Source organism: Pelodiscus sinensis, chromosome 4 (assembly GCF_049634645.1).
Source record: "Pelodiscus sinensis isolate JC-2024 chromosome 4, ASM4963464v1, whole genome shotgun sequence".
Taxonomy (NCBI): Eukaryota; Metazoa; Chordata; order Testudines; family Trionychidae; genus Pelodiscus; species Pelodiscus sinensis.
In genome coordinates, this window is record NC_134714.1 from 36,155,987 (window position 1) to 36,174,702 (window position 18,716).

The 18,716-nt window shown below is 41.8% G+C and overlaps 1 long non-coding RNA gene across 1 annotated transcript in view; it reads right to left on the bottom strand.

Annotated features, from left to right (window-relative positions):
* The window catches only part of LOC102449085 (uncharacterized), a 67,320-nt gene extending 49,175 nt beyond the window's left edge, over positions 1-18,145 (bottom strand). Inside the window, exon 1 of the long non-coding RNA XR_331264.4 lies at positions 17,998-18,145. This is a non-coding gene — a long non-coding RNA (uncharacterized LOC102449085). The remainder of the gene's footprint in view (positions 1-17,997) is intronic.
* Positions 18,146-18,716: the final 571 nt, after the last annotated feature.

The following is an 18,716-nucleotide window of genomic DNA, read 5'->3' on the forward strand; positions in this document are numbered from 1 at the left end:
TGGATTAGAAATAATTTTAAATATTAAATATTACCTTCGAGGTGCCTGGCACCTCCAAGTATATTATACCATGCAGATCAGTATGAATATAGGTTCTTTTCATTACTAGGTTTGGAAAATAATTTGCTGTTGAATAGGGTCACCTCTACACATTTATGATTGGGTCTTGTGGGGACTGAGGTTTGCAGGATTTGAAGAAGCAAAATCAGGTTTGAAAATTATATGTATCATAAAGTCAATTTAATCTTCGTGAAAGATGCAGCACTCATGACAGCCCTGGTGACCTAATTTTGCTTTACTCACAGGAAAAGAAATGGGAAATAATCCTGATCTGAAGAACAACTATTAGCAGTGATAAGATGATTCCACTGCTGTTACTTCCAGCCCTGGGTCTCTTTGGGGGCAATTATGACATCTGATTTTATGACATGGATCTGGTGCTTAATTTGTACCAGGGCTAAGTTTGGTAATTAATAGCGGGGCTTCCGGGCTTGCTGCATGACTTATGAAAGTAGAAAAATTCCTTGAAGCCTAATGCCCAGTTGTTTGAGCCCTTTTCATTACAAAGAACTGTGATGAGGATAATCAGTTCATTTCATAGGGGCCCTCAAACAACCATTACGTATTAGAATCTATGAAAGCCAAATTCTGATCCCTGCATTCATGTTAAGTGACGCTCACCCATGTTTGGAAGGACAGGACAAAACTTGACTCTAAGCTGTATTTTGAAGTTTTGAATGATTCATTAGTCTATTCCGGACTTCTCACCAGGGGTGAGTTTTGTCCACTGAATAGCACATTAATCAATTAGCTTCAACAGGATTTAATATTCTGAAAAAGATCCTGCACCTTGTACAATGCTTAGTACCTTGGACTTTAAGCACGATCGCAATAGATCTAGTTCCTGATTTTGAGGGTCCCTTAAGCACATAAGCTTCAGGGAAATTTAAGTTTCTATTTAATTTTAAACGTGTTTTAAGTGCTTTCCTGAAAACAGATGGTTTCCTAACTGGGGTCATAATAAAGAATAATACATAATTTGTTTGAAAATACGAACTATTCAATGGGGTTTTTCCCACTTATTCACTGAGCTTCACTGGAATGGCAGAAGTTATAGTCCAGCTCCCTGCCAGAGTGAATGGGACTTCTTTTCTTTAACTATTCTCTAGCCTAATAGAGTTGGCTGCTAGGAAGTTTGTTCCTGATATTCTTTTTGCTTCCCTTAGTCATATCCTTTTAATTATATCCATTTACTACACTAGGGCCCAGACCCTGCACAGGCTTAACTTCATATACCTGAGTTTATATATGAAGTGCTATATAATAATTAAGTAATAGTATTAGTTTTCTTTCCTCTTTGCCTAAACTTTTGTATAACATTATTGTGTATTTGTAAACAACTGCCACATTACACCCCAGAGCTGGCTGCATTATCACTTGGGGGTAACTTGAATCATAGAGACAGTGCAGCCTAGTGGACAGAGCACTGTACCAGAATTCAAGAGTCATGGATTCTATGCTCAGTTGTGCTGTCAACCTGTTGAATGAACTTTGCCATGTCTCTTCCCTGTTCTCTGTCTCAACTTACCCAAATGTCAAATTAGGATAATGATACTAGACTGCTTTGTAAAGTACTTTGAGATCTATTGACAAAAGCATGATATAAGAGCTAGGTAATATTTATTTGTATTTAAAATGCTTTGAGATCCTCCAGAGTCAACAGGCACTATTTACAAATGTAACACATGTGATGTTATGTTTTGTACACACGTGCAGACACATAGACACACGAGAGTGAGTGAGAGATTTGAAAGTTAACATCTTTGGAGAGCAATCTCACACTACTCCTTGGCATTTGCACACATGTGCGGAGGAATATTTACAGCAGTCAAAATTCTCAGATCTAATTTACACTCCATATGAAAACAACAAACAAATTAGCAGATAGGAAATTCTTACCCTGCTGTCGTGTGAAAGCATCACTAACACATCTTCAATTAGATCCTTTGCCCAGAGGCAACAAAACAGTTTCTGCAGAACTATCTGTCAAGTTTAAATACTAATCAAAATAGTATTTGGCTTTTGAATATGCATCAATTAGCTCCTTTCTAAAATCTTTAAATTTACTACAGTTGTGGAATGACACTTACAATGATACATTTAGTGCAACATGCAAAAACATGCACTGATGAAATATTTTCACAAGACCACTCTTGATTCTGATTTGTAAAGGTGTCTCTGGTCCACCAAGCTAAATTTGACTTGCCAGTTTGATTTTATTTCTGAAGAAGGTAACTTGTTTGAAGCCTAACCACCTCTGAATTGTAGGAGTGACACACTTCTCACAAAATGGCCAATTTAATATTAGCAGTGCAGTGTGACCTCTTTATGCACCTTAAGAAATACTTCCCCCCTTTTTCATTTCTCCCCAGGTCCAAATTTTAATGTCCATTTACAGAAATAAATGATATATATTGGGGTTTTTTAAGTTCTTAAAAGCTCTCTCTTTCCCCTCTCCCCTTTGGAGGGAAAAAGCCTGTCAGTTGCAAAAGGAAGCAGACTCATTCAGATAGTGATTGATTTTATTCCAGGTGCAGTCCACCTGAATCTTTCCAACTAGTAGAATGAAACATGCCATATTGCCATTGCTTCAGGCAAATGCAAGTTAAAGAAGTTTTTTTTCTTTGCTATTTTTATTTTTGACCCCCATTGATGCTTGCAAAATATTCAAGACTTGCTTACTGTTAAATGAATAATAAAGAGCAAAGGAAGTAAGCTCCCAAATATCAACAAACACCTTTGTGCAGGTTCTTACTGTGAGAATGTTAATTGTTGGAGGGCACTCACCTTTCATTGAAGAGTGTGAATATGTCCTTTTCTGAAACTGACAAGTCAAAGTGACTAAAGCACAAACTGATTCTTTGGTAAACAAAATATTGATGCTGCAACATCCAAATAGCTGAAATTACAACTGTCCCCAATGGAACCTATTAGTCCAGCATTAAGAAACCTTCAGTCCTTTATTTTAAACTGTAAAATATTAAAAAGTTAGGTTGCCATCTATATGTTATTCACAATGCCCCCTCTTCTGTTTTTATTCCAAAAATGCACTCCCCAATTCTGCAATCCTAAATCAGGCAAAGGACATCGGGATCAGAGTTTGTCCTCTTTATGCAGGACTTAGTCAAATCTTCAGAGATCCCTGGATAACAACATCCCAGCTTGGACTGAGATATAACTCTTGCAGTTAATGTGTGGGGAATAGGCTGTGAGTGCAACTGTTTGTCAAAAAGAGTGAGGTCTGAAGAACATAAGAACGGATATACTCATTGAAACCAAAGGCCCATCTAGTTCACTATCATGTCTTCTGACAGAAACCAGTACCAGATGCCTCAGAGAGAGTGAACAGAATAGGTACTATCAAGTGATCCCTCTCCTGTCACCCATTTCCAGCCCCTGACAAACAGACACTAGGGACACCATTCCTACCCATTCTGGCTAATAACTATTGATGGACCTAACCTCCATGGATTTATCTAGTTCTTTTTTGAACCCTGAAAGACCTGGTCCAGTAGCTGATATCTCTGATATTTCTCTGGTCCAATGTTGCAAAGTCCTTATTCAGGCAAAACCTCCACATTCCAGTCAATCACTGGCTTAATATTTAAAACAATATTAAGCCTTAGTACATGGATAACATTTATCTGGTCAGACTCTGTACAAATCAGTAAGTAGCATGAATACAGCACCCTTCATGAGTCAGGCAGCCTTTTGCACAGAAGCCAATCAAGTGTTTTATCTAATCAGACTGTAAATAGCTCTAGCTGTTTTCATCTCTACTGCTTGCGGTCACTAAGGTTTATGGTCCAGATTCTGCATACCCTTCTATTTCTAAGATTCCCACCAAGGTCAATCTCACAGAAGTCAATAGATGCAGGGGATGTTTTAGTGAGACAAGATTGAAAATAAGGTTGGTGTTGGTATTGCTGCATGTTATGTCTTCAGATTGGAACTGAGTATTCTCTAAATGGTGACTGTAAAATAGAGTGAATCATTCATCTCCATTTTTGAGCAGTTATGGATTGTGTACACCTCAGAAATGTCTTCACAGAATCTCTTCAAGGAGTTACCTTTGTTCTACTGTTTTTTATATGGAAAGAAGGGAACAGAATGAGTGTAATTCTTTGGATCATGATTAATTGAAGGGACAAAATGTGGTTAAATGTTAGATTCCAAAAAAAGAATCCACCTGATGCAGTGCAAATGAAGAGAATAGCTTCCAAAAACAAATGCACACACACAGCTTTTTTGGGTTTCCTTCTCTTAGGGTATGTCTACAATACAGAGTTAGTTCGAACTAACGGATGTTAGTTCGAACTAAGTTTAATAGGCGCTACACTAGCGCTCCACTAGTTCGAACTTAATTCGAATTAGCGGAGCGCTTAGTTCAAACTAGGAAAGCCTCATTTTACGAGGATTAAGCCTAGTTCGAACTAGCTAGTTTGAATTAAGGGGTGTGTAGCCCCTTAATTCGAACTAGTGGGAGGCTTTCCCTCCCCAGCTTTCCCTGGTGGCCACTCTGGCCAACACCAGGGAAACTAGTCTGCCCCCCTCCCGGACCCAGACCCCTTAAAGGGGCACGGTCTGGCTACAGTGCCCGTGCCAGGTGCAAGCCTGCCAGCACCCAGCCAGCAGACCCTGCACCTGGCACGGCTCGAGCCAGCCACTCGATGCCCCCCCAGCCCTCCCCCTCTTCCCGGGACCTGGCTGGCGGCTCCCGGGAGCTTGCCCGAGACCGCAAGAGGCGGGCACCCACCTGGGCTAGTGCAGACATCATGGACCTCGTCCACGATCTCCGCACTAGGCACAGGAAAGTGGCAGTCTAGGGCAGGAGAGCTGCCAGCCTGGCCACTCAGGAGCAGGTGTGCATGAAAATCAAGGGGGTCCACTGAGACCCCCGACCCTGAGCCCTGAGCTTACAATGGCCGTCCTGGGTCAGACCAAAGGTCCATCTAGCCCAGTAGCCGGTCTGCCGACAGCAGCCAACCCTAGGAACCCTGGAGGGGATGGACCGAAGACAGTGACCAAGCCATTTGTCTCATGCCATCCCTCTCCAGCCTTCCACAAACCTTGGGAGAGACACCACTCCTAACCCCTGGCTAATAGCACTCCATGGACCCAACCTCCATCACTTGATCTCACGTCCCTTTAAACTCTGTTCTAGTTGTAGCCTTCACAGCCTCCTGCAGCAAGGAGTTCCACAGGTTGACTCTTTACTTTGTGAAGAACAACTTTCTGTTACTAGTTTGAAGCCTGCTACCCATTCCTTTCCTTTGGTGTCCTCTAGTCCTTCTTTATGGGAACTAATGAAGAACTTTTCTGTATGCACCCTCTCCACCCAACTCCTGCTTTTAGAGACCTCTATCCTGTCCCCCCACCGTCTCCTCTTTTCTAAGCTGAAAAGTCCCAGTCTCTTTAGCCTCTCTTCATATGGGACCTGTTCCCAACCCCTGATCATTGTAGTTGCCCTCCCCTCTCCCACCCTCTCTCTTCCCCCTCCCACCTGCTTTTCCCAGTCTCCCCCAGTTTTGTTCAATAAAGACAGATTCCATTTTTGAACACAATTGTCCTTTATTTTGTACATCAAGAAAAGGGGCTAGGGAAGGGTAAGTGGAAGGAGGTGAGGGAGGAATGGGGTACGAGCCCAATTAGCAAAACGCTAATTCGAACTAGTTTTTAGTTCTAGACGCGTTAGTTCGAATTAGCTTAGTTCGAATTAACGAATTCGAACTAAGTTAGTTCGAATTAGCGCTGTAGTGTAGACGTACCCTTAGATTGTACAGAACAGATAAGAGGCATTCATAGTCACAGAGAGATCAATATTCTTTGGATTATATCTTCTCTTTAAAGATGCACTGATGGCATTTAATACATCAGCATATTCAGTGTTCACTGTCTCCATTTGTTAGACTGAGATTTGAAAATGTCATAATAATTTCCATTTAGTATACCTATTTCTCATATTATTGTCATTACTTGTGGGAAATCATTAGTACCACAGAAAGTGGCCTCTGGAGAACTCAGGGTATGTCTACACTACCCTCCTTGTTCGAACTAGGAGGGTAATGTAGGCATACCGCACTTGCAAATGAAGCCCGGGATTTGAATTTCCCGGGCTTCATTTGCATAAGCCGGGAGCCACCATTTTTAAAACCCCGAGGAACGAGGTGTACCAGTAGTTTGGAATAGAAATCCTAGTCCGAACTACCTAGTTCAAGCCCCGTGTAGCCGCGCTGCACGGGGTTCGAACCAGCGGGGTTTTAAAAATGGCGGCTCCCCGCTTATGCAAATGAAGCCCGGGAAATTCAAATCCCGGGCTTCATTTGCAAGTGCGGTATGCCTACATTACCCCACTAGTTCGAACAAGCGGGGTAGTGTAGACATACCCTCAATGTGTAGAGAACTCTGGATTTGTTATTTGATAGCCTAATCTGAAGAGTCAGATGCAGGAACTTTCAGAGAGAAAACTCCTGCCTCAGAATTATTTTTACCCAGAAGTAGAATACAGTTGTGTAGGGCACCTGAAAATTCACTGGGTCTTATTGGGCCCTCCATATTATGACTAATGTGGCCATTTGTGTATGGTGATGGAGGACTAAATAATAAGTTTTCCCACCTGTAGTCCATCCTATGTGTGGCTGAGAGTGCTTATTCCTGCTCCCTACTCTTGTGGAAAAAGATTCTTAAAAGTGAAGACGGAGCTCTTTCCACTCTCCCTTTGTGATAGGTATGGTAGAGAGGAAAATCTGCTCTGTCCATCAGCTCTCCCCATTGCACTAGCTACAGCATCTAGACCAGTGGTCACCAACCAGTAGATCAGGGTCTACTGGTAGATCTTGGAGCTTCTCACAGGTGATCCTGACTTGATAATCTCTTGGTCAAACCAGTGCTGGCACTTCAGCTGCCCCTTCCCTCCCACTGCTGCACATCTTATGCCCTTTGCCTTGGAGCTTCCCCTTCTCTTCCCCAGAGCCTCCTGCTTGCTGTGCAGAGCAGGGAAGGGAGAGGAGGGAGCACTGATGTCACTGATACCTCCACAGAACAGATAGGGGCACAACAAAACTTGGGATGGAGTTTGCTGGCTGCTTTTGGGGGAGGTGCAGGGCCAGGGCAGGGGTGAGCCTGCCTTAGCCCCACTGCACCACCACCCAGGAGCCACCTGAGATAAGCAGTGCCCAGCTGGAGCCAGCTCCAAACCTCTCCCCTAGTCATGAACCGCCTCCTAAATCCCAAGCCCCTTGAGATTTGGAATGTTGGGTAAATACGGCCTTCCAACCAAACGTGGCTGAACATAATCACATTTGGGACTACATTGCCATGAGAGAAAGAAGGCTGACATATTTGTATGAAGTGTTCATTTTTAGCTAGAACAGATGAGCCTGTGTGTGTATGGTGTGGGGCTTCAGTGAAATTACAGTACCATTAATACAGAATTTATTATTTATTTGCATTTTGGTAGAGTCTAGGAACTCTAGTCATGGGCTAGGATCCTGTTGTGCTAAGCACCATGTAAACATACAAGAAAAAATCAGTACCTTGGCCCAAAGAGTTTAAAACCCAATATAAGGAAAGGGACCACAGGTGATTACAGCCAGCTGGAAAAGCACAAGTAAACAATTTAGTAACTTCTAAAGCAAAAACAATTTCTTAGCTGATGGTAACTAAACGCCAATCCTGAAAACATTGCCTTCCAACTTTCCATAGGTAATTAATTCAAATGGCCTGGTTATAATCTAAAAAGTGGGCTTCTACTGGATGCAATGACTGATCTTCTGACATGTAAAATTGTAATGCAGGCACTTTTAAAATCCCACTCATTTAATTATAAAGAGTAGGATGATATCTTTGGGAATGATAATAAAGTGAAAAAGAAATCAAGAAATGTTAAAGACATTTTAATTATTAATTAGGGTTAAACTGATGCTTTCATGGCACACACACACTCACATTTAACACCTGCAGAGCACCGCTGGCTTACTGATAATGGGTAACTCTAATTCATATCGAGTCTGCATGCATCAGGAGAAGGGGGAAAAGTGCCCCCTGCCTCACCCAAAAGGTAAAAGAGCAAAAGCAGGTCAATAATACTAAAGCAGGGGTCTACTTCTAAGAAGCACTAAAGAAAGAAAATTAACTGTTCTCCTGTTCTTTTTTTCTATAGGCAGTTGTCTCATGAACTAACAGGTAATGATTTACTTTATTCCATTGTGAAGCTCTAATTTAGCTGACAATTGTTTGTATTACAGTGAGAATGGTCAGACATATAGTACCACTACGATGACTAAAACGTCCAATCCGTGGGAGAGCTTGATAACTCACTCGATGAGTTGCTCATGCTACAAAGTGAACAAACCACTGCAATCTTGATTTCACTACTCTGCCACAGTATAGCAACTCATTTGAACAGTCATAATGGAGACCTGGATTTTAGTGTCTGTAGGGGTAGGCCAACCTGAGCCAAACCAGCTTCAACTTCTTTGTGTGTTTAACTAGTGTTTAACTAGTAATTGTAAATGTTTTGTAAGCATTACCAACCTCTCTGTCATCTGACACTGACGCCAGTTTCCCACTGGTGTTCACTCCATAGTCTTGACTGGAGCGAAGTGAATCAGGTCCAACATATGCTATTGGCTGAATCCGTCTCACATAAATAACTTAATAAAAAATGCAGTATGGCTAGCATGCTTATAAAGGTAAACATCATTCACAATGTGGGGCATGGATTCAACTCAATTTCTTTCACAAACAGCATTAGCAAATAGGAATTCACTATGCCACTGCTACTTATTTATTTGAAGATACGTATCGATTATATGTGTAAGACACACACCTATGGGGTGTGGTTCACTGTCCCATGTAATGGCCCTTAGACCACGTACAGCGAGAGATAAGAATGAGTGACCTTGACAGCCTAATCTGAGAGCCAGCTGGCTTTATAGCTCAAGCTGTAGTGGCTCCTTCATTCATTTTCTGAGCTCCCAGGTTTGAATCTGCCCTTTAGCGGTTACATATGTACAATCATGACTGCAATTTTCTTGTAATGAAGAAAAGGAATTATTTTAGATCTGATGGTTTAAGTTCCTTCAATTCTAGAAAAAGAAGTCACAGGTAGTAAAATACATGGATTCCATTCCCAAGCTATCTGTCAGTTTTTGCATTGAAAGTGTGTCCCATTACATTTATTCTGAGCTATCTGGTGCAGCCTAATATTTCTTCTCCCATCTCTACTCTCCAAAAGCAAACAAAAACCCAAACAAAATTCTCAAACCAACATTTCCAAGTAGACCCTTGCTTATGAACTCTTCTCACTTGTCCATAATATGCTATTCTCCTCCATTTCTGGTTTAATAACATCTAAGTGCTATGCAGAGAAAGTGGGTCAAGGTCCTCAATATGTCTCATAGAATACTAGGACTGGAAGGGACGTTGAGAGGTCATCGAGTCTAGTCCCCTGCCCTTATGGCAGGACCCAGAATTGTCTAGACCATCCCTGATAGACATTTTTCTAATCTACTCTTAAATATCTCCAGAGATGGAGATTCCACAACCTCCCTAGGCAATTTATTCCAGTGTTTAAGAATGTTAAGCAAGTTCCTGACAGTTAGGAACTTTCTCCTAATGTCCAACCTAAACCTCCCTTGCTGCAGTTTAAGCCCATTGCTTCTTGTTTTATCTTCAGAGGCCAGGAAGAACAAGTTTTCTCCCTCCTCCTTGTGACATCCTTTTAGGGTATGTCTACACTGCCACCCTAGTTCGAACTAGGGTTGCTAATGTAGGCATTTGAAGTTGCAAATGAAGCCCGGGATTTAAATATCCCGGGCTTCATTTGCATCTTGCTGGGCGCCGCCATTTTTAAATCCCCCTTAGTACGGACTCCGTGCCCGTGGCTACACACGGCACAGAGTAGGTAGTTCAAATTAGGCTCTCCAATTCGAACTACCGGTACACCTCTTTCCACGAGGAGTAACGGTAGTTCGAATTAGAGAGCCTAATTCGAACTACCTACTCCGTGCCGCATGTAGCCGCGGGCATGGAGTCCGCACTAAGGGGGATTTAAAAATGGCGGCGCCCGGCAAGATGCAAATGAAGCCTGGGATATTTAAATCCCGGGATTCATTTGCAACTTCAAATGCATAAATTAGCCACCCTAGTTCAAACTAGGGTGGCAGTGTAGACATACCCTTAGATATCTGAAAACCACTATCATGTCCCCTCTCAATCTTCCCTTTTCCAAAATAAACAAGCCCAATTCTTTCAATCTCCCTTCATAGGTCACAATCTCTAGACCTTTAATCATTCTTGTTGCTCTTCTCTGGACCTTCTCCAATTTATCCACATCTTTCTTGAAATGTGATGCCCAGAACTGGTCACAATACTCCCAACTGAGGCCTAATCAATGCAGAGTGGAGTGGAAGAATGACTTCTCGTGTCTTGCTCACAACACACCTGTTAATGCATCCTAGAATCATGTTTGCTTTTTTTGCAACAGCATCACACTGTTGACTCATATTTAGTTTGTGGTCCACTTTAACCCCTAGATCCCTTTCTGCAGTTCTCCTTCCTAGACAGTTGCTTCCAATTCTGTATGTGTGAAACTGATTGTTCCTTCCTAAGTGGAGCACATTAAATTTGTCCTTATTAAACTTCATCCTGTTTACCTCAGATCATTTCTCTAATTTGTCCAGATCATTTTGAATTATGACCCTATCCTCCAAAGCACTTGCAACCCCTCCCAGCTTGGTATCATCTGCAAATTTAGTAAGCGTACTCTCTATGCCAATATTTAAATTGTTGATGAAGATATTGAACAGAACCGGTCCCAAAACAGACCTTTCCAGCAGGATTGTGAACCATTAATAACTACTCTCTGAGAATAGTTATCCAGCCAGTTGTGCACCCACCTTATAGTAGCCCCATCTAAGTTGTATTTGCCTAGTTTATTGATATTACTCAGGTGACATAAAAGGAGACGAGATTTCCTCTTATGGAATTAGCCTATAATAGGAGGAATCCCCAAAAGGTGCAAGCTGGATCAGTCAGGTTCTTTCTGTAGGACAGTGATTCCCAAACTTTTTTTATACCACAAACCAGCAAACCCATTTCACAAACTTTTGGTGGACTGGCAACATTTTATGTGCATATTTTATGTGCAACATTTTATGTGCACATTTTATGTGCATATTCAAATAAAATGTGGCTGGTCCACCAAAAATTTGTGAAATGGGTTTGCCGGTCTGTGTTATAAAAACCCATGACCCTCAGATCACCTCAGTGCCAGCCCTAAGCCCTAGAGCACCTCTCTACTATCCCTCTGTGCGAGCCACTGACCCCAGAGTCCCCGGCACCCAGCCCCCCTCTGAGCCAGCCTCCCACCCTCAGAGCCCCCCAGTGATAGTCCCCTTCCACAAACACCTCAGTGCCAGCCCCTCACCCCTTAGAACCCCCCCCCATCAGACTCCACAGTGCCAGCTTCCTGTTCCCAGAGGCCCACTGCACACAGCTCCTCAGGCCCCCAGTGCCAGCCCCCAGTCTCCAATATTATCCCCATCTTCAGTGCCCTCAAGTGCCAGCTCCCCACTCCAGACACCCCAGTGCTCTCAGTGTCAGCCCCAATCCCTTAGATTTCCCCAGTACTAACCCTGCCTCCAAAGCCCCCCAGTATTAGCTTCATTCCCAGGGCCCCCAGGGCCCGCCTCTGCCTCTTAGAGCCTCCCATCCCCAAGAGCCCTGCCGCATGGTCCTCCTGCCACACAGTTAACTGCTCTTCCACAGCTGGGAGGAAACCCTGCCCACGCCCAGTGCTGGTTGGCTGTGAGTCAGGGCAGGACACATCTCTCCCAACAGCTGCGGAGGGAGGGAGGCGCTGGGTGATGTAGCCCAGTCCTGGCAACCTGTGGTTCACAGCCTGGTGCTGGTCCACAGACTGGTGGTTGGGAACTGCTGGTAGAGGAGACATGCCAGGGAAAGGGAGTTGAAAGGGCCAGGATGGAGAAAAAGGCTGCCCAAAAGTTTCTAATACCGAAGCTTTCTTTGTTTCATTCTTTCTTTCCTTGCTAGTTCTACCAAATCCTGTACATTCTGAGAATAAGGCTTAAGTCACAGATAACTAAAGGCGGGGCTTCCTAAGGGAACAGACATTTTCTCTCCTCTAATCCCAGCAGCTGCTTCACCCCAACTTGTGTCAGTGCACTATTTGGAAGCTCCGTTCTTTCTTCTTTATGAAATATTTGTTCAACACTCCAAATTATGTCCTTTTTGATCAAATGAAATTAAAAAACAGTTTTTTAATGCTACTGCTTGCTAAAGTCAGGTTCCATTTTAGGCGAATGAATTATACAACACAGCAGGGTGGGGAAGAGACATTTAGGCTTTTCCAAACCTCATTAATTGAAAGGATTTCATGCTTTCTGAACAATCATGTGCTAATCCTAATTTTAATTTTCTAATGCTTCTATACACACAGAAAACTAACCTATTTTAGACATGGCTAACCAAGCAGAATCATCTTCTCATCTCTGTATATAAAGTCTGGAAAAAAAATTAAATCAATGTCACATATATGATCAACTCTATCTCTCACCCTCTTTTCCTTCCCCTCTCTTGCATTGGGTAAGATCTGGGTGAATATTTTGTTTTACCTATATTAAAATTGGTTGGTAATAAAGCTGAAAAAAGGCAAACATTCCACATGTTTTAGGATCTAAGATGATTGCCTGCAGAGTAAGGAAGTCACTTGCATTTTTCATTCTTATATAGTGTTATGTAATTGACTTTCTCTAAAGCAACAATTACTGGCCCCTTCTGGAGAAGTGATCAGTGATTTTCAATCTTGACCATTTGAGGGCCTCTACAAAATTTGAATGGAGATGTGGACACCTTTGGAAATCTTAGACATAGCCTGTGGACCCCTGGTACCTGCAGAACACACTTTGAAAGCTGGCCTAGATGATGGACAAAGACAAATTATCTGCTTATGTGGAACATCCTATTTCCTATGCTTTTTGTTGTTCTGTTAACAGTGGCCCAAATCCTGAAACCTTTCAGAGTCCTTTCACAAGCAAAACTCAGTTATTGTACATCAGTATGAATATTCTAGTGAAGTTCTTGGCCAGCTCTTTTAAAACTCTAGAATGCAAGCTATCTGGACTTGTTGATTTTTTTAAAAAGTTTAATTTTACATCTGTTATTTATCCTCATCCTCATCAGTTTTGACTTAAGGAGAACTTTAAAGGGACAAGATGGTGTTGAAAATATTTATTACTGGCAAAACTTCTGTTGGCGAGACAGGCTTTTGAGCTGCACAAAACATCTTCAGGTCTGGGAAAGTTATTCCTAGCATCATAGTTAAATAAAAGGTGGAATAGATTGTTTAGCATAAGTAGTTAGCACGTACTCCAGAAGTTGTTCAGTAAAAGATATTAACCTCACCCACTATGCCTTTCTAATATATTGGTTTCAACATAACTACAGCTACACAGAGTGAAATTTTAATAGTGATAGAAATGTAGCCATGTTAGTCTGGGGTAGTTGAAGCAAAATGCAGGACAATGTAGCACTTTAAAGACTAACAAGATGGTTTATTAGATGATGAGCTTTCGTGGGCCAGACCCACTTCCTCAGATCAAATAGTGGAAGAAAGTAGTCACAACCATATATACCAAAGGATACAATTAAAAAAAATGAACAAATATGAAAAGGACAAATCACATTGCAGAACAATAGAGGGATGCGGGGGGGGGGGGGGGGGGGCGGAAGGAAGGAAGGTAAGTGTCTGTGAATTGATGATATTAGAGGTAGGGAGAGTGGGATGTTTGTGAGTTAATGGTATTAGAGGTGATAATTGGGGAAACTGTCTTGGTAATGGGTGAGATAGTTCAAATGTTTGTTAAGTCCTTGTTGGCAAGTGTCGAATTTTAACATGAATGACAGTTCAGAGGATTCCCTTTCAAGTGCAGATGTAAAAGGTCTTTGTAGCAGAATGCAGGTGGTTAAGTCATTGAGAGAGTGTCCTTTCTGGTTAAAATGGCAAGAAACTGTTTTCTCTTTGTGATCTTGTCTGATATCTGTTTTGTTCTTTGAAAGACAAGACCTTTAAAAAGGAAGCAAGAATATTTAGATAGATTTATTATAAAAAAAAATCAGGACACATTAATTAAAGGTTTCTTTATCAAAAAGCATTCCTCTATCCTGAATTTTATCAATTTAAAATGTTAGGATAACAATGTCCCTTTATATAGGAAGCATGAAAGGACAGAAATCACAAGGCAGTTGGTAATGTTTGTGAATAGAACTTATAAAAGTTTTTGTGATTGTGATCATCTCGTCTGACCTCTTGTATAACAAAGGGCACAAGACCTCTATTAGTTCCTAATTCAAATTCAACAGCTGTGCTTAAACTAGGGGGGCTGCAAGCAGATTTCAGGGGTTTGACAAGCAGGGCCGGTGTTAGACTTGTAGGGGACCACGGCAGAAAGCCAAAACTACACTTTCCACTGCTGACTCATGGCGCCCTTGAGCCCTGAAATCCAGAGCTAAAGCTGAAACTGGAGTAAATTAGGTTCACAGGCACCCGTGACTTAAGAATCCAAGAAATTGCTCTGTTTGCTTCCCACTAACACCAGCCCTGACTTTATATGCAGAAAATCAATAGAGGCCCAGGTGGGCTGTGGAGTTTTTAAAGCATGTTGGGCAGTGCCTCTGAAACAAAATGTTTGAGAACTCTTGTACTAGAATATATATTTTAGGAAATATATCCAAACTTGATTTAAATTTTTCCAGTGATATACGGTAGCATTACCTTTGGTAAATTTTTCCAATGATTAATTGCTCTCACTGCTAACAATTTGCACCTTATATCTATTTTAGTCTCTATTTCCAGACGTTGGTTCTTGTTTAACTTGTGTCTGCTAGTTTGAAGATCAACTATTATCAAATTTCTGTTTCTTGTGAAGGTACCCGTACACTGTTACAAAATCATTTCTTAAATTTCTCTTTGATAAGCTAAATAGATGGTGCACTTTGAGACTTTCAGTATAAAACATGTTTCTCAATCATTTAATCATTCTCATGGTTGTTCTCTAAATGCTCTCAACATCCATCTTTCAGTGTGGACAGCATAAGTGGATATTGTCTTTAACTCTGCTGGCCAAAAATGTCTATTTATGTACTTTTGCTTTCCTTATCAAATTTCTGTACTTCCTAGATTATAATTCATATTTATGGATGCCAACTTTCTATTTTCTCTATTTGTTTTTAAATAGCTATCTTCCCTTTCCTTCCAGGACAGCCTCTTTTTATTTGTTTTGTTTTGTTTGCTTGTTTTAACCAGCATAGCCTTGTTTCTTAGCTTTGTGAATATTGTTTTTAAATAGTTCCCCGTGATCAGTCCAGTTTGAACTAAAGAGCTAAATATTGCGACTAGACATTATCACACCTTTTGTGGGTCTTAAAGATGAAAAATGTGTAACATCTTAAAGAATGGGCACTTCCAATTTTTTAAACCGTTACTTAGCCTACAAGATCAAATCTACAAGTTGTGCAAATGCAAATGATGACTATTTCCAATAGTCCTGAAGTTTGCCTCTGTGTAATGCTTTCTGTAAAATTGCTCCTGAAGAAAATCTGCACCAAAAATTCTGCACACAATATTTACAAATCCAGGAAATCCTGCAAATTTTATGTCAGAATAACATTACATAACCATACCAGTTTCAATTATTTTGGTATTTTATTTCAAAATACTTGTCAGCAAATATGTCTGTAATCTCTCTCTCTCTCTCTCTCTCTCTCTCTCTCACACACACACACACACACACACACACACACACACATACACACACACACACACACACTCCTCTTGAGTAGAGTTAAAGACAACCGAGTTCCTGTTTCTCTCCCACTGCTGCCCCCCGCCCCCCGAACTTAGCCAGGGGGCCAGACACCCACAACCAGACACCGTCCTCCAAGTCCAACCATGTTGCCCCCTAACCCAGATATCTGCACCAGGGCCAGCATTAGGCCAATTTGCCTGATTCCCTCGAATATGGCCCCACGCCCTAAAGCCAGAGAGCCCTGCACCCTAAACCCGGAAGAGCGCAGCGGCTTCTGTGTGCCACGGGAAGGGGAATTGGCTCGTGGGTTTGGCTGGAAGGTGGGACTCTGCCCTGTAGCTTGGGCCCTGCACTTCCTAAAGCCGGCCCTGATCTGCACTTTCCCCAAGAGTCCAGCCACAGGGTCCCTTAGCCCAGCATTGTGCATCCCTTTCCCCACAGAGCCTAGCCACAAGGCCCCCCTAGCCTAGACATTTGCCCCTTCCTGTCAGGAGCCCAGCTGTGATCTGTCAGATGCCTGCCCCCTACCCCTCAGAGTCCAAAGATCGAGAGGGAGAAACAGCTTGATATTGGTCCTGAGCTTACACAGTTTCTTATACACATCACTTCCTTGCCTCAAGGCCTGAAAGGAACTGCAGCTGTCGGGAACCCTCTAGCCACTGCCAGTGTATTCTGTATTTGAGCTGGGCACCTCCAGGTCTGGTGGCCTTAGTGGAGACAGCAGCACTGCAGCCAATTTCTGTGGGAGAAGGAAATTCTGCATGCACATCATTAATTTCTGCAAAATTCTACATTATGCAGTGGTGCAGAATTCCTTCAGGAGCTTCAAGTGCCAAAAAGAAAAGTGCTGGACTGTGCATCATCCAAAAATGAGGCTAAGGTCCAGGAAAATGGGCGGAAGGGGGTCGAATAGTTACATATATTTCCTTAGAACATCTTGAACTGGTATATACAGGGGCTACGTCTAGACTGGCATGATTTTCTGGAAATGCTTTTAACGGAAAAGTTTTCTGTTAAAAGCATTTTCGGAAAAGAGCATCTAGATTGGCACGGATGCTTTTCCGCAAAAGCACTTTTTGTGGAAAAGTGTCCATGGCCAATCTAGACGCGCTTTTCGGCAAAAAAGCCCCGATTGCCATTTTCGCAATCGGGGCTTTTTTGCGCAAAACAAATCTGAGCTGTCTACACTGGCCCTTTTGTGCAAAAGTTTTGTTTTGCTCCCGAATGGGAGCAGCATAGTATTTCCGCAAAAAGCACTGATTTCTTACAGTAGGAAGTCAGTGCTTTTGAGGAAATTCAAGCGGCCAGTGTAGACAGCTGGCAAGTTTTTCCAGAAAAGCGGCTGATTTTCCTGGAAAACTGGCCAGTCTGGACACAGCCAGGTATTTTTTAACACACCAGCGTTTGGTTCTAAAGGAGTTTAAACCATTGCCACTTAGAAACTAAGGGACTGGAAGAAGGTGTAAATTACACCAACCTAGACTCCCGTACGCTTATTTACACACTAGCTCTGAATTTGAATCAGGAACTAATTTATCAGATAAAATGTATTGTCACAACATAGGTGGACTACAACCAAAAGCATTATCATGTGTTGTCTTTCAGAAGGTCCAAGGATTATAATGTTATAAACACATTTTTGTCCTTCAGTTAAGCCACTTAGGAAGTTGATACTGTACAGTGCTTAACATGAGATAATCATACAGGCCTAATGAAGAGACATTAGCATATGATAGAAATAGCAAGCAGAAGCCTGGTTTACATGCTATAGGAATGCCTCAAATTCAAGCAAAAATTGCAAATGTCATAAAATACAACATTGCAATAATTCAAAAATTATAACATTAAAGATTATAAATGATGTGGCAATAAAGTTAAGTAAAAGAGCTAGTGCTATATGTCAATATAACTGCAGCCCCATATACAGTGTAGTTTAAAACGAAGAAGGAAGTATTATCTTTTCCACATGTGTGAATGTCTAGCACTTCTTTTCTCAGTATTCAACTGATCACAGGGAAGGCTTATATAGTGGTATACATGCTATCTTTATAAGTCTGAAAACACATCAGTGATAACAATTCAGTTTTGAAAAAAAAAAGCACCTTACCCATATAAGAGATGAACTGAAGAGAAATTTTTCCCTGCTTTGGTTTTGGCTTCATTTTAGATATGCTGATTCCATCATCATGCATTTCTGCTGAAGGTTTGTAGGAAATATTTATCACAGCAAGCAATTTCCTGCAGCGTGTTTCTGAAGTTTTATGGATGGCTGAACCAGTTCAGGAAAAAGGAGTAGAAAGAGAGGAAGGGGGGAGAAAAAAGAGGAAACAGATGTTTTCAGTTCTTACTTTGTTTTTAGTGTCTGCTGGGACTGCCAAGATGGGACCCACTTAGTAGTTATGAAGCTAGTTATTGTGCTGTGGACTACTGTCTACTAGAAAATGAGTTAAAGAATGAATAGATAACACTAGAGAAGTGTGACAGCTAAAGCTCAAACGCTGATGAGCAGCCTACTTCACAAAGAGATGGTTATGGAACACCTTAAACACATGGCTCTGCAGCCCTAAGGAACTAAGCATAGAATTGCATTTCTGACCATCTTTGCTAATGTCCATTGAAGGACTTATTCTCCATGAACAGTGCATGTTATCTAAAAATACCTTGAATGGAAAGCCTTTGATTTAATGGTGAATTTAGAAATGGATACATATTACAATTCAAATTCTAGTCCCTTCGTTGTCTTCAAGATTTGTTCCTATAGGTCAAGGTTCCCTCTCATCTGTGCAGCAGCACAGCCCTGCAGCTGCTTAATGAGCCATGTCCTGC